The following is an 18,072-nucleotide window of genomic DNA, read 5'->3' as shown; positions in this document are numbered from 1 at the left end:
CACAAACACAGGAAGCTCCTGCTTCTGTTCAAACAGAGGAATCTAAGCAACAGCTTACAAGTTGTTGATGAGGGACATAAACACACACACATGTTTCTGTGTGCATGTGACAGAAAATAATAACCATTTCATCAATTCGAAGAATCAATAAACCAGAGCCAGAGGTTGGCCTAAACAAACACTCGGATACATACTATTGAGGTATTTATCTCTTAGACAGACCAGCATCATTAGCATGGATGATGGACCTTAATAAATGAATTTACAAATGCAAGCAAAGATTTCAAAACTCCTCGGCATGTCTAAATCTGTGCAAAATACAACTGTATTTCCCCGAAATTAGTATTCAGTTGACCATCATCATCATAGAGGTCAAATCCAGTCCCCCTCTCACACACACACACACACACAAAAAAAAAAGCTTCAGTCTCCATATGAAGCAAAATGGATTCCTATCCTCAGGTCGAAAAGCTAACAATTCTAACCTACACTTTGATAAAACACGATTCTTATATACAATCAAAAGTACTATGACCTATCAGGTAACTTCTCATCTCCATCGGTTGATCTAAAAGGAACACTACCGGCGATTTCCGAGGCTTGACTATTCTTGTGCACTTCAGCTGGCTGTTCGAAGCTTTCATTTGTTGTTCGGCACTGGCATCGCAAAAAATAACAAATTTGATTAAATTGAGGCAGACAAGATGCAAATCCATAAAAAGAATTGCAAAATGTTCAGATGAGTGACAAATTAATAGAATCGGACTCCCTTTTTCTGCCATCCATATGTGTCATATAGAATATAGCAAAAGGTAAACAATAAATGTGTGTTTTTGCATGTTTGTATGTATATATTTCAACTCCTGCTTTATAAGAACTAAGAAGTATTTAGCTTTTTCATTGATGAAAAGGAAAATGATTTCTTTAATCTAACCTAACAAGAAAATTTGGTCAGGTTTTTTATTTAGTCATCGAAAATATGCTGCTATACCATGTGCAATAGCTTCGTCTTTTGCCTCGATAAAAAACCTGAAGGCAAACTTCTCCTGATGGCAACAAAACCCCGCCTTAGCGAATACTAGAAATTCTTTTTTTTTCATTGACTTGAACAGGAACAAGAAAATTTTCCTAACCTGAGTAGATGTCTGATTCACGGAGCTATTGATGTTAGTGTTCTCTGTCACTTGTGAGTTGATATTCTGAGTTGGAATAGGAATCAAAGGTGCACCTGGCATCGACATCGGAAGTCCTTGACCATGAACCCCATATGGCTGGAGGTTAGATCCTGTCATCTCATGGCGTGTAGTGGTGCTGGACGGATGTGGGCCAGGGTAGAGGTCAGAAAAAGGTGCTCCAGGGGTTGGAGACGCATGAACCATAGGGCAAGCAGAAGCTGCAGTATTCGTTTGAGGAAATGGCATCCCGAAACCCATACCTACACCCATTCCAACACTCATGGATGAAAAATGTGCCATATGAGCTGCAAGCATGTGTTGCATTCCAGTTGGAAACATCATTGGTGGCATATACAAGCCAGCCCGCATAGACATAATCTGCGTAAGATCGGTAGTTGATCAAATAAACTTATTCCAATTACCCTTCAAAGAATCAACACTCAAATATATACTAAAAGGAAGAGTAACAGTTATGATTTGGAAGAAAAAAGACAGAGATCTTACCTGCACCCGTAGTTGGAGTGTTTTAAGATACTCAATTGCTTCATCAAGCATCGAAGCTTTGTCCACCTTGTAATGCCAAAATGCAAAAAGTCAACAGCTTTAAAATACAAAAGCTATCAATTCTTTGTTGGTATGTTCTTGGTTCAATCACAAATCCATTCAAGTGTTTAACCATGTCTGATGAATTTAACTATGATTGCAGTCGAAGGTAAGAAGCATGAATAAGCTATATGTTTTAAATTACGAATACAATAAGCAAGGATACGCCTAAGCTCAATGATCTATTTCCAGAATTGCATCTGTTTCCAAGAAAACTCTTTTGATTTAGTTAAAAAATTCAAAAAAGAAAAAGTAATATGAATTACCAACCTTGTTGCAGTTTGGTATGAGCTCCTGTAAGGCATGCATCTTCTCATTTATCCTATCCCTTCGCTTCTGTTTGTGAAAGTCAAGATCTTACAATTCAGACAGCCATATGAAGGACAAATTTTTGGAATTATCGAACTAATCGAATGCACTTCCTCACCCTTTCAGATAAATTATGCACTTCTGCTGCTCGACTTCTCTTAGACCCCTTACCACCTTGAGCAGGAATTGCTTTTTTCACACACACAGATTCTTCTTCAGCATCCTACACATGTAAGTTTTACTTGGTTTTATCAGAAAAGGAAAAAAAATTAGTTCAAAGCACAGCAACACGAAAAAAATTATATTCTATAACTTACTTCACTAGGACATTCAAACTCATCATCGTCACGATTTTTTCTCTTCAAATTGTGTAATAATGGATCATCAGATGCTCTTTCAACACTATTTCCACGGCAAACAGAGGAAGCAGCATGCACAGACTCTACAGCCTTATCACTATGTGGCAGGTGTTTAGAAGCATTTTCACCAATACTTTATCAGAAATTTCGTCACCTGGTTATGTAGAGACTTAGCTTTAGATTCTTTTATATCAGTCTTCATTGGCACCATTGTAGAATGGCAATGGAAATTTCTTCCTTCTGTAGCTCAATATTCGAATCAATGAACGTGGAATCAACTCGGTCGCTAACACCGTCGCCAATCCCCTTTTCCTTACTTCCATTCTTCTCAATCCTAGCCATAGCACCTATGCTCTTAAGACTAGTTTTTACAAGAGCAGCAGGACGTGAGAAATGGGAAAAATTCATCAAGACAGTATTACTACAAGGTGCGACAGGATCTTGTTTCTGCACCTTATGCCAGGCAAAGATCATCTGATGGTTGAGCTCCCATTGAATCTCTGCAAATGGCACGGTTGGTGAAGGTATGGCTTAGGTTATTACCAATACTCTCCGAATTTCTTGATCTAAAATATGGAGAAGTCACTTGGCGTGGCTGTGACGGCTGGCTGGTACCACATCTAGGCCTAGCTTCATCACCGGCGGGTTTAGGAACCTTCGACGGCTTTCCTTGTTCGAAATCCAATGCATCATTTGGAGAAACAGTAAACGAATCTCTGACGGATTGGCGTCTTCTATCAAATGATGCTAAGTTACTATTAGTTGGAATCGCATTTGAAGCGAGCCCTGATAGTTCAGCCAATAAACCAGAACATTCATCATGTAAAGATTGAACCTCAGGGTACTTCAGCCAAGGCACCACTTCATCATCGGCACCATGAGTCGGCACCGACATCGGAACATCACTCAATACAGAGTCCACCACCCCAAATTTTCCCATTCTTGTAAAACTCCCTCCATTTCCTATATCTTTATCACTGCAAGGAATCATCTTTCTAGCTCTACTAGACTGACCCTGCATTGAAACTTGACCACTTTCCCATACCAATTCAACAATGTCATTCTCAGCTCTGCACTCAACAACAACACATACGTGATCGAACAACATGTAACAAATGAAATCCAATGTTTAAAACACATAAGATGAACCATATATTAAATCTGAAACTTACACAGAAGACAAATCAGTGGAGCTTGAAGGGTTCTTGTCTTGAGATGAATCAAGTTTCCCCCTAGCCATCCGATATAGCTCATACAAAGGCATGATGAAAAGTTGGAAAAAAAAAACCTATTTTCTTAGGAAAAAACCCAGATTCAAGCAGTTAGCCTTAGCCATTGCCACTGCTTCTTATCATTAGTTTCAACTCCTTGGTTCAAAGAACCCAAAAGGAAACATACATGATTGAAACTAATCAAGGATTCAAGACAAATTAGCCTGACCCAGAAATCCACTACAAAAATAAATTTGAAAGAGAGAAAGAGAGAGAGAATCAAATCTTTGAGGAAAGCACAACCCTTAAAAGCTCGAACAAAGAGAAACCCAGAAGCTGTCAAAAGATGTTTTACTGGTGCATCAAATCATGGTTGTCGCTACAGTGTTAGTACCAAGTTTACGAGTAGGTGGCATGTACTCATAGACCATAGTACTAAATTACGATGGCTGTGTGTGGTCGAGGATGTTACGATTTGATTTAGTTCTTAATATTGATTATATTTATATTAAAGATATTATTTGCGGTGTCATGATAACTTTAAAAACGTTGTAATATAATTTTTATATTATATTAAAAATTATATTACGATATCATGAATTTGAGTTCGAGTCGAATCCATTCAATTCAATAATTAACCAACCTTTAATCAAACTGATCTTAAATAATTCACGATCTATCTGTCCCATTTACTATAATCAAATTTGATTGAACTCTGTTTTTTATCATTTCACCATAAAATTGATCGAGTAATTTAAGTTTTTTACAATATACTTAATTGAGTTATAATAATATATAGATGAAGAAATGTATATATATATATATATATTTTATTAATTTATATAGGACAATGTATATAAAATTATTAATGTTATCCTATCCCTTCGTTGGTATCCACGCTGTTATTATATATTATCCAATGAAATTGGGTGCTTGTGCCCCTTTAATATTAAATATATTTAAATCTAGTCTAGACCATTACAATATGTTGGGGGATGATTGTTTAATTTTCTTTTTTCTGCCTCATTAATTAATATAATAAAAATATATTTTTTAATATATAATATATTAATAGATTTATTCGATTTAAATATTATAAAGAAAGATTAAATAGAGGAAATAAATTCAGTTTACTATATTCGCAATGGTAAAATATGTTATTTAAAAATATATTATATTATCTTATTAAATTAACGGATAATTAATAAAATGAATAAGAATAATTAAGTACTTATTTTACACACATTTTTATTTATATAATATACTATTTTTGAAAAATTATTTATATTACATTGATAAATGTTTCCCCTAATATTTTACTCACAATTTATATTAAAAGGCTCACATAGGCAGAGGGGCAAATGGCAAGGCAATAGGCATGGAGCCAAATGATGGGCAGTGTGCTAGTGCTGCAGGGCAGGATAATTGTGGGGCCCACTTGGATCAATAAATACCATATGTGTTGGACCCTATGTAAGAATAAAATTTAAAAGAGAAAATCGCCTCAGTACCAAAAAAAAGTTATAATATACGATTTTAACCAACTTTTTTTGGATTTGTCAAAATGACCAACAAAATCGCAACGCGAAATAAAAATCGCAACGCGATCCCCAGAATCGCAAATCAGTTTCCAAAATCGCAACGCGATTCTTGAAAATCGCGATGCGATAGTACAAATTCGCATTGCGATTTTCCATAATCGCAACGCGAATATGAAAATCGCAACGCGAACACATAAATCGCAACGCGTATCCGTAAATTGCAACGTGTATCCGTAAATCGCAACGCGTATGGGTAAATCGCAATGCGTATCCGTATATCGCAACGCGTATCCGTAAATCGCAACGATAATACATAAAATCGCAACGCGTATCCGTAAATCGCAACGCGATATTTAAAGCGCCATTATAATCGCTACGCGTATTTTATTTTCAAATTACAAAAAGAATATTAAGACAAAATCCCGTAATCGCAACTCATAACCTAAAACCTAAAATCACAACTCAGTCCCATCTCCATCTCTCACTCTCTACGGCGAAGAAATCCGTCCCCATCTCCGAAGATTTCCGTCCCCATCTCCGGCGAAATCCCTCACAACCATTCACGGTCAGAAATCCCTCACAATATTCAGAAATGGAAAATCAACCTCTGAGGGTTAGTTTTTTTAATTATTTTTATTTTGAAATGTTTGCATTATTATAGATTTTTCATATTGAAACTGATGATAAGTTTACTGGTCATTTCAATAATAGATTAACCATTTCACTTAGATTTCATTTCGCGTTACGATTCTGTCGTTGCGATTTTCATTTCGCGTTGCTATTCTCTCGTTGCGATTTTCAAGTTAGTATTTGTCTTGTCTTTGTTCTGTCTTTTGGTTGAAGTAATGCAATCCATTCAAGTTTCAATTTGCAGAAGAGTCGCAACGAGATAAATGAAAATCGCAACGAGAGAATGACTGTCGCAACGAGAGAATCGCAACGCGAAATGAAAATCGCAACGAGAGAATCGCAACGCGAAACCAAAATCGCATTGCGATTTTCATTTCGCGTTGCGATTCTCTCGTTGCGATTTTCATTTCGCGTTGCGATTCTCTCGTTGCGATTGTCATCTCGCGTTGCGATTCTCTCGTTGCGATTTTCATTTCAACCAAAAGACAAAACAGTGTTGCAAATTTTAGTTTCAAGAATAAACTACTACTTTTTATGTTTATTGTTTTTGGTATATCTTCACAGTGTAGTTTTTGGTATATCTAACTTGGTATGTTTATTGTTTTTGTAGAAATTTTTTTCGGCTCAATTGACCTTGAGAAATAAAGTCAGCCTGGCCACTACAATTGCAAAGAAGCTTTCACCTGCTCAAAGACAATTGTTTGAGGAAACCTGCTTCGGGCCATGGCTGAGAGTACAGCATCCGGGTGGAGATGCTAATTTGACCATGACATCAAATCTACCCGACAGTATACAACGTGGTGAGGAAGAGATATGGTTTCATTTTCCACCAGCGTATACTTGCTTTGGGCGGAAGGAGTTCTGCTTAATCACTGGTCTACGATTCGGACACGATGATGTAGGCCGGTACACTCGTCATATCGCCCGCCCATCATGGTTATCCCGGGTTTTTCCGGATGAGTCAATGGAGAAGCCGAACCTACATGTTGACGACCTGAAGAAATTATTTAATAAGAAAGCTGGTTTCACTCGGATGGAAGACGTCGATGTTGTCCGAGTATGCCTTCTACTACTTGTGTATGCCGGCTTTTTAGGCAGAGAGGCCAGACAACCTATTCATCGGGAGCTAATAATATTGGTAGAGGACCTGAATGCATGGAATCTGTTTCCGTGGGGTTCGTATATATGGAAAGCTACCTGGACTAAGTTGTCGTCTGCCTTTGATGACCGCAAAAGTTTGCGGGGCGATGGGTCCAAATACACTTTGTCAGGCTTTGTTTGGGCCTTTAAGGTAAGAATTTCTATATAATGTTTCTAAAATTATAATTAATTATTTAACAATTACTAATTTTGTTATTATATTGTTTGTAGATTTGGATATTCGAGGCTTTCCCCAGCATGCGTACATATGCAATAAAAACGTCAAATGATATTCCCAGGGCTATTTCCTGGAAGAGGAAAACTCTGTTGGATTGGGAAGACTTAATACCATATGCCACAATAAATAATGTAAGTTAACACAAATACTTTCATATAATATATAAACAAGTTATTAATAGTAGACGTTTAACTTTGTTTGAGTTTTTATATTTTAGGAGGCCAACATTCCATTACAAAGACTGACACCCACGGAGGAAGAGCTTGCCACTGATTGGTGGCAAGCTAGTCAGAATTTTTTTGATGGCACGGATGATGAGCAGCATCCACTTCCTCCAATTCGAGAGCCATCACCTCACCTAGAGCCATCACCCGATCGAACCGACTATACACCTCTAGAACGAGAGCCATCACCTATCCCGTCACATCATCGAGCCTCTTCTCCACCATCACCTCATGATAGGCGACCGGCAAAGATGCCACGACTCCTATCTCCCTGTTCTCCACCTCCACCTCAACGGGATGAGTCAAGGGAGTTACGTGATGAGGTCAATGCCTTGCGTGAGGAGATCGGTACTCTACGCGATAACGATGGTGCATGGCGTGTGGAGGTGTCAACTTTACGTGGTGAGGTTGCCGCTCTACGTGAGATGATAGTATCGTTGCAGAATGAGGTTCATACTCTACGCAACGAGGTAAGTTTAAGATTTTCCATATTTAACTTAATGATAAATTTACTCGTAATTTCACTTAGATTAGCCATTTCACTTAGATTGCTTAGTAAATTTATTCGGTTGCTGCCAATTCTGCTAAACTGTGTATTCTTTAACACTGTGAAATAGTATTTGTCTTTGTTTTGTCTTTTGGTTGAAAGTAAATTTGTTCGGTTGCTGCCAATTCTGCTAAACTGTGTATTCTTTAACACTGTGAAATATATTTGTCTTTGTTTTGTCTTTTGGTTGAAAGTAAATTTGTTCGGTTGCTGCCAATTCTGCTAAACTGTGTATTCTTTAACACTGTGAAATAGTATTTGTCTTTGTTTTGTCTTTTGGTTGAAAGTAAATTTGTTCGGTTGCTGCCAATTCTGCTAAACTGTGTATTCTTTAACACTGTGAAATAGTATTTGTCTTTGTTTTGTCTTTTGGTTGAAAGTAAATTTGTTCGGTTGCTGCCAATTCTGCTAAACTGTGTATTCTTTAACACTGTGAAATAGTATTTGTCTTTGTTTTGTCTTTTGGTTGAAAGTTTCAATTTGCAGAAGAAGAAATAGTTTACTTTCGCAACACGAAACTTAAAATCGCAACGCGAAACCAAAATCGCAACGCGAAATGAAAATCGCAACGACAGAATCGCAACGCGAAACCAAAATCGCAACGACAAGATCGCAACGCGAAACCAAAATCGCATTGCGATTTTCATTTCGCGTTGCGATTCTTTCGTTGCGATTTTCATTTCGCATTGCGATTCTGTCGTTGCGATTTTCATTTCGCGTTGCGATTTTGGTTTCGCGTTGCGATTTTAAGTTTCGTGTTGCGAAAGTAAACTATTTCTTCTTCTGCAAATTGAAACTTGAATGGATTGCATTACTTCAACCAATAGACAAAACAAAGACAATACTAACTTCAGGGTATTAGTTTGAAACATATTTTTCTTTGTTATCTGATGCATTTTGTGAACTATGATAGAATAATGACTTGGGTGAATACAATGCAAGTTTGAAACATATTTGTCTTTGTTTTCACTGTTTAAATATCATGTCTGTTTATTTACTGATTTTTGTATTTAATTATTTAGCGGCCCGATAGAGTGGATGCTTTACGTCGGGTTATGCTTGCACGACGGAGTTCACGCATCAGACAGCGTGCACGTGCTATTAAGTCTCCGTACACCCCAATAGTGCGAAGACACCGCAAGAAGAAGCCCGACTCGCCTGTCATCCCTCAAGAGTCCACTCCTATCGTTGAAGAGGCCCCCCATATCATTCCTCGAGAGTCCCCTCCCACCGTTCAAGAGGCCACTGTCATCATTGAAGAGGTCCCTCCCACCATTCAAGAGCCCGATTCACATGGCGTCATATGTAGGCTTCTTGAGAAACCCTCTGACGTGCCGGACATGATGGATTCAAGTTGGCTCTCGTATGAGTTACCGGCCAGTACCATACCGGCATCTGAAGAGGAGAGGGAACAACTACCGGACACAATTTTGGATAACACCCTTTGGGCTAAGACCGCAGTTGATTTTTATCTACATGAGCGGAGCAAGGGGTGTTTCACTGACATATGCAAGCTCACCGATGATATCTTTTTGTTGCTTGAACGGCCTTGGTGGGGCGTATTATTAGGGGTCGAAGACAATGGCTATTTCGATGGGGGGGTAAGTCTTATATTTTTCTTATATTTCAATTTGATTAATTTTTTTTTTAAATTTATGTAAGTCACTAATATATGTCTTTTTTTGTAAAACAACATATCGATGCGTGGGTGACACGTCTTCTAATAATAAGAAAACTTAAGAAAAATAAAAATATACGATATACAATAATGCCGACGTCTTTTCACGCCGTTCACTTGAAGAATGCACGAGATGAATCATTTGATTTGGGCAATGGACAAGCTAAACTTTATCCTGCATGGTGGGAGGTCGATAAGGTTAGTATTTATTTTAGATTGAGTTTAAAGGTTTTATGAAATAAGTGCGCAAATGAATGAATTATTACTTATGATTGCAGGTGTTTATCCCTGTTTTGGAACGTAAACATTGGATTCTCGTCGAGCTTCAGCTCCCATCCCTTAAGACAATAGTGTATGACAGCATGATAAATTACATATCATTGGCTGATTTAAGAGATGTTATTAAGGGATGGAGCTCTCATTTGGCTAAATTCTTGGATGCGATCAATTATTGGACTCGTTCTGGAAACAAGAAGCCAAAGAAGCTCAATATTACAGTTATTAGAGACGATACCGCGCCACAACAAACGAGCGGAGCCAGAGGAGATTGTGGTCCTCTCGTATGCTTGGCGTTGGAGCGTTTGACGACGGGAAGCATCAAGTATCTACCTCCCACCGATAGAGATAAAGCTGCAGTAGGCTTGTGGTTTCGGCATTATATGGCTAAATCGATATATACGAGACGCTGCCTACCTGCTTCCGCGTTATAAAAATGTCCATAAACAATTGGTAAGTTTATATACTTTTGGTTTGAAAATGTTTGGTTAAGTAACTAGAATTCAATAATTTGCTGTTTGTAGGTTTTAGATGTGTAGAAAGTGTTGTTTGAACAAATGTTTGGTTTCTGCAGGTTAATCTCAGAAGTGAACTGCGTGAAAATGATGTCGAGCTGCAAAAGTTGATTCAATAGTTTAATTGATTGTTTTTTGATTGTTTAATTGATTTGTAAAAGTTGATTCAATAGTAGATGATCGGAAATAAGAATTATTGCTTATTTTTTGATTGTTTAATTGATTTGTAAAAGATGATTTGTAAAAGTTGATTTGTGTAATTGATGCGAACATAATTCTTATTTGTGCTTGTTTAATTGATTGAAATGTAATGGTTGATTTTGTTGATTTCAATCTGCATTATGTTGAAGGCAAAAATGACTATCGCAATGCGAAATGAAAATCGCAATGCGAAATGAAAATCGCAACGAGAGAATCGCAATGCGAAATGAAATCGCAATGCGGAAATGAAAATCGCAATGCGTTTATAATTTCGCATTGCGATTATCTCGTTGCGATTTTCATTTCGCATTGCGATTTTCATTTCGCATTGCGATTCTTTCGTTGCGATTTTCATTTCGCATTGCGATTCTTTCGTTGCGATTTTCATTTCGCATTGCGATTTTAATTTCGCATTGCGATTCTGTCGTTGCGATTTTCATTTCGCATTGCGATTTTCATTTCGCATTGCGATTTTCATTTCGCATTGCGATTCTCTCGTTGCGATTTTCATTTCGCATTGCGATTTTCATTTCGCATTGCGATTCTCTCGTTGCGATTTTCATTTCCGCATTGCGATTTTCATGTTGGGATTTTCATTTCGCGTTGCGATTGTATTTTCCGTGTTGCGATAGTCAAATGCATGCCTAATAGTGATAACAACTGAATAACAAAGTTGGTTAAGTCAAAATGGTTGGCCTGAGTTCATTCACATAAAATCCACATAATACAACGTTTGCATTTAAAAATCACCTAAGTTAACAGTCTCAAAAGGTGAAGCCAATCGTGATTGGGATTTTAAAGATGATTGCCTTTTGCTTGACACCATATGAGCTTTGGATTTTGATGAGGATCCATATTTTGGTAGAGGAAAAGATGATTTTGATGGCACTGGTGATCCACATGTCAACCTTGTATGACCACTTTCCTTGCACCGACTACATGTCGATCTCTTCTTCTCTTCACCCTTAGACGGTATACGATCGTGACTTTTTGGTCGGCCAGGTAGCCTTCTGTCCATGGCTGGTGGCAAAACTGTTTGTAAGTCATCTGGTATGTCCCACTCAGAAGGATGTGGAATAGGGTAGACAATCTCGGCATAAGTCTGTCGATAAACTTCTGTAGTGTAGCAATCCATAGCGTATGCGCTTGAATCATCTTGGTTTAAATGAAGAGCAACTTTTATAACATGGCCACACGGATAACCAGATGTTTGCCATTTCATACAACTACACGTCTTTGCATTTAGATCGACTAGCCCATTTAAGTTATTATCCAGTACTTGAAAAAAAAGTGTTTGAACATGGTTCAACTCTCCATGACGTTGACTTCACAACACGTTTCGTTATCTTTTTTTCAGTCCATGGTGTAACACGATGTTCCAATGTTCCTGTAAATTTAAATAAACAATACTTAGTAAAATATATAAATATGATAAGTTACGAATTCAAAGAAATAATACCTGCATGGTTTCTTTTCTTGTAGTACCACTGTTGAATAGAGGCTCGAAAAAACTCCATTAACATAGTAATGGGTAATTTCCGGGAATGACGACTTAGAGCGTTGATTGATTCTGCACTATTAGACGTCATGAAACCATATCTTGCTCCAAGTTGATGTACTCTTGACCATCTTTCAAACCCGACATCTTCTAGTGTTTGAGCACACTGAGGCAAAACACGTCTTAAACAATTTATATGCTTATTGAAATCCACTTCCCGATAAGCTTTTACAACCTTCCAGTATGTCCATTTGTGCTTCCAGTATTGTTCATTCACAGTCGTAACTTCCTCCTCATTATCATCAACATTACATTCTTCGGCAACGGCTGTTTCATCATCAAAATTCGGGTATTGACCAATATCAATATCATTACACGCATGGTCTGTTTCTTCTTCTGAAACATCATCAAAATCCGTGTATTGACCAATATCAAAGTCCGGATATTGACCAAGACCAAATTTCGAATACTGACTAGTACTCACAATTTTTTCTGTTGGCTCATCATCGTCTAACTGGTCAATACGAAAACCGGAATTTGGTGCTGAAAGTTGATTGGGATTTGGATTAGAGAAAGGTTGTGGGTTTTGAGAAAAACTTAGTTGATTACTACCCGCTACTGACCCAACAATACTACTTCTAGGTTCAACAACATACAATGTAACATCATCTTGTGAAACACTAATGTAAGCAATGAATCGTTCAACATCTTCATTGTCGGTTAACAAATAAACTTTACCATTTCTCTGATAAGATAGCCTAAATCCACTTAGGGGCTCTAAATTCAATTTATTTGAAACACGTAGCATTAGAGTTTCATAAGTTAACTTTTGTAAAGACAATTTTAGTTGAAGATTCATGGGTAAAGGCATATTGTAAAACACCATGAACATTATCCCATGACCCTCCAAAACACAAATCTATCCAAACATGATCAACATTAGATGATTTCATGGTTGTAAATTAATTTACTAAACAGACGAGCTGCGAAACTAAAACCTGTTGCCGGATTGGGAAGGATGTCGTTGGATATAGGAACGGATGTCGCCGGAGAGAGTGATAGATGGAGATGGAATGAGTTGCGATTTAGGGATTTAGTTTATGATTTCAGTGTTATATACCCAAAATTTCAGTGTTGTGATTTACAGATTCTCGTTGCGATTTACGGATTATCGTTGCGATTTACAGATTCTCGTTGCGATTTACGGATTATCGTTGCGATTTACGGATACGCGTTGCGATTTACGGATTATCGTTGCGATTTACGGATACGCGTTGCGATTTACGGATACGCATTGCGATTTACGGATACGCGTTGCGATTTACGGATACACGTTGCGGTTTACGGATACGCGTTGCGATTTACGGATACGCGTTGCGATATACGGATACGCATTGCGATTTACCCATACGCGTTGCGATTTACGGATACACGTTGCGATTTACGGATACGCGTTGCGATTTATGTGTTCGCGTTGCGATTTTCATATTCGCGTTGCGATTATGGAAAATCGCAATGCGAATTTGTACTATCGCATCGCGATTTTCAAGAATCGCGTTGCGATTTTGGAAACTGATTTGCGATTCTGGGGATCGCGTTGCGATTTTTATTTCGCGTTGCGAATTTGTTGGTCATTTTGGCAAATCCAAAAAAAGTTGGTTAAAATCGTATATTATAACTTTTTTTTGGTCACTGAGGCGATTTTCTCAATTTAAAAATGAAGAAAACTCGATTCGATTCAAAAAAATTAAAAAAAAATTAATTCACTTATCACTTAAATCGATACGGGTTTATGGAGGTTCTAACGGACATGATTTTAGGATAAAATTTGTATTCGATTAATCCGATCTAATATATATATAATTATATTTCCATTAAGTGATAAAGGACATAATTAAAAAATATATACAGAAAGAATTATACAATTGTAATTATCTGTAAATATATAATAGATAATTTTATTATTTTCTAGGTTAAGTCGGGCTGAATAATTTTCACCCTAGATCTAAATTAGACTTAACATTATCCTTAAAAAAATCGACTAAAACCAAACTCAATTGTTTTAAAAAAAATCTTATAAAATCGAATCATATTAAAATTCATCAAATCCAGTCTCGTATCGGTTGATAGACTATACTTTTTTTTATCTCTTTTATCAACTTAAAATAATTTATTTTGTAAATTTAATCTTTGATGTTAACTAATTTAAGTACGGGGATAACGTAAAATAACTCTTTAATAACACGTAACGAGAGGTGAATATAAAATTTTATATTAAAAATACGATTTTTTTTTAAAAATATATTAAAATTTTATAAAAAAAAGTAAAATTCCAAAATTTTAAAGTGAAAATTTATAAAATTATAAAAAAATATTTATAAAATTAAATTATCAATAAAAATATAAAAAAATATGACTATTTTAATCCCATTTGATCCATCCATGCGCATAGGGTAGTTTTATTATACAACAGTCTAATATAATGCTAAAGAAAGATATTACCAGAAATGTTAATATTTTTTTAACATTTCATGTAGCGCTACTTACAATGTTATTTTTTCTACCGAAAATATTAATTAGGCTACTTAAAATGAATATTTCATATATTAACATTTCTGATAGAAAAAATAACATTTTAGGTAGAGTTCGATATTAATATTTATATTAAAAAATAACATTTTAGATAGCGTTCAAATTTCTAATAATATATTTTCTTAATCTTATATTAGGTTATCTTCCCTTATTCGTACCGTGGGCATAAGATAGAGGATAAGCTTAATGGAGCTACATAGGTTTTCTCAATCTTAGTGTATAAAATATTGTTTTAAACAAATAAATTACCCAAAATTTAACATGAAATACAATTATTTTAAACAGATACACTTATCGACACGTAGGATCGATAACGACGTGGACAAGGACAGACATTTTCTTTAAGTTGTTATTATTACGCAATAATAATCCATCAAAACAAAAAGACTGCATGTCCATGTCACAGGCGTCATATTCCTTATCTATTTTTGGGTTAATGTACCTTTTGGTCCTTAACTTTAGTTTTGATAGGCAGCTTGGTCACTAACTCTTTTGGATGCAATTTAGCACTCGACTGTGACTTTGATATGTATTTTTTTTAAACAATGATTATTTTTTTATTTATAAATTAAAATTTGTATAAATTACTGGAGATTTATATTTCAAAATTTAATTATGGATAAATTTATTTTAAAAATGGTTAGGGGTCAAATTTCACATTAAAGCTAAAGTCAGGGGTCGAATTGCAGCTCAATGCGGAGGTAGAGGTCAAATTGTTACACACATGAATTTAAAGGTTGATTTTTGTGGATTCGTAGCATTATTGATATTTACTCATTTATTATATATAAATTATTAAAGTGACTTTTTAAAAAAAATTAATGATCTAATAATTTTTTTAACAATATTATTCATTCAAGTTAATTTTTATACGTGAATCAAGTGGTCTCAATAGTTAAAAGATTGTTGTTGTCCATTGAATTCTTGAGTTCGAGCACAATACATACATAGATATAAGAGTGTTTATTATCAAATTTTAACAAATCTAAAATATTTTTTAATATGTTATAAAGCGAAGAGGTAAAAAATCATAATTAAACATTAAAAAATATAAATGTATGTAGGGATGGACATATGTCGGGTCGGGTATTTTTATAAAAAAAATAATACATCCTCCACTAGAGCCCGACCTAAAATAATATAATTATTATAAAATATTTTTATAAAAAATTAAAGATTTAATTGGAAAAAATAATATATATATAGAAGCATTATTGTAATTATCTCTAAATATAAACGTAAAATTCTATGTTTTTTCAGTTCGGATATTTTTCACTTAAAAACAGAACCCAGTCTGACCCGAACACAATCTCTAAAAAATTACAATATGTCAGATTCGGGTTTCATGTCTATCCCTATATATATATAGTGTGTGTGTGATACAACCGATGTTTTCAGAATAAAATTGAATATAATTAAATCAATAATTGATAATTTAATCAATGACATATAAATAAAAATAGAATGAACTGTTATGAATTAGTAAAAACAAAGAACGAAAATAAAGAAAACCAATGGTTTCAATTATTTCAACAGTTATAATTTCTTAGTTTATATATATATATATTTTAAAATCTTTTGGATTAATAATAATCCCTATTTTTATTAAATAAAAATATCTTAAAATTATAACCGAACCTATAAAAATAAGAATAGTTTAATCACATAAATCAAATATTTCATAAAATAAAAAAAAATACATAAATTAAGTACTTAGAAATAATGAAAAAAATAAATTGTAGGTGTCGGAACTGTTTTTCATTGGACCCGCAATTAGGCTTCGACTTGGATTAAACGAATTAGAATCGCTACCGATTATTTTAAGAACAGTTAGGTGGATCGGACACCATCTTACCTAATATGCGTTTTACCAGAAATGTATCGGGTTCGGGAGTCGGTTATGGTCAATGAAGGATTAGCACCCTTGAACCGCCCTTTTGGTATCAATTAATTTACCGGTTGTCTTTATTTGAGAAAATTTGAAATTAAAATTAAAATTTAAAAATTCAGTTCGAATTACTTATCTTTGATTAGTTAAAGTTATCCCTAAAAAAGAAAATAAAATGTTAGATTAAAAAAAATACTAAATAAATTAAAGAAGGAAAAAATTAAGAGAAAAAAATGTTAAAAAATGTGTAAAATGGAACACTTGAAAGTTGAAACGGCAGGCTCCATGACTAATATCAACCCCATGCACTTGGGTTCCATCACTCTTGCCTTGTCATCTTCCTTGCAATCATCCTTGCTCTGGCTATGTCACGTGGCCTCACCTGGCTTAGACATGTTGCCATAAGTCCTTACACTAGAAAATTACCCACTTACGCCTAAGCTACGTGCATTGCATCAGGCACTTTTAGTCATTCATTTCCCTTTGTTTGTCCAATGTACATGTTAATCTTAAATGCATGGCCATATCTCCGTCTTCTATGATCCGCTTCATATTGTTCTTCGGGATCTTGGTCACTAACTGATTGACGTCCTCTAATGGATTCTAATGCAGATTTCAAGGATTGGTTGGATATTTGAAAATCACTGAACAATTGCTTCCTAAAACGTTGATCTTGTGTAAATCCAAGAACCAAATGCTCAACAGAAACAAATGAATCCCCATACTCCCGAGCGCGCTGGATCAAAGCTTCCAGGTCTCAATATATCTTGGAACTTTATCAGAACGGAGCTTCCCATTTCTTCAACCACACAGAAACCTTCTTGGAGGTTGATGAAGGAGAGAGAGAAAGAAAGAGGTCTCAACTCTCAAGCGAAAGAGAGAAGAAACAGACAGAGAGATATACGACAAGCTAAATTGATTAGAGAGGACTCTCTCTCTCGTATCCCTCCCTCGCTCTCTCCCCCTTGTTTTCTTTTCGTTTTTCCCGGTCTCCCCCCGTGTCTCCAACTTATATTTGGTTTAAATAATAAGCAATGCCCCAGATTCCCACTTTCCCTTTTGATAGAAAAAAAAAGGAACCATGTGTGATCTTAGTTAGACGTGGGGGTGTGGTTGGTAACTAATTGGGTAGTGGTTTAGTGAGTTTTTGTTGGAATGGGTCTGTAAAAAAATAATTAATAAAAAATGTAATAATAATAGTAATAAATAAATATAACAAAAGTATTTTTTTAGAAATATATATAGATATATATGTGTAAAATAAAATAAAATAAAAAATATACGAAAATGAGTATCTACAGTAATTTTTTACTCATATTCGTTAAGTTATAATTCTAAATTTATTAAAATTATTCATCTATTCTATTCGATTTGATTCAAGTAATTATAAAGTAGTGCGTAACACTGTCTGAATTAAAGTAGATAAGGTTTTTTTTATTCTTTTTAC

At 35.3% G+C, this 18,072-nt stretch overlaps 1 pseudogene; it reads right to left on the bottom strand.

Moving 5' to 3' along the window:
- Positions 1 to 100: 100 nt before the first annotated feature.
- Positions 101 to 3,964, bottom strand: LOC120167245 (annotated as a pseudogene).
- Positions 3,965 to 18,072: the final 14,108 nt, after the last annotated feature.

This window comes from Hibiscus syriacus, unplaced genomic scaffold, assembly GCF_006381635.1.
Source record: "Hibiscus syriacus cultivar Baekdansim isolate YM2019G1 unplaced genomic scaffold, ASM638163v2 tig00111671_pilon, whole genome shotgun sequence".
NCBI lineage: Eukaryota > Viridiplantae > Streptophyta > Magnoliopsida > Malvales > Malvaceae > Hibiscus > Hibiscus syriacus.
Note: the sequence above shows the minus strand (reverse complement) of the source record. Positions and strands in the feature narration are given on the sequence as shown.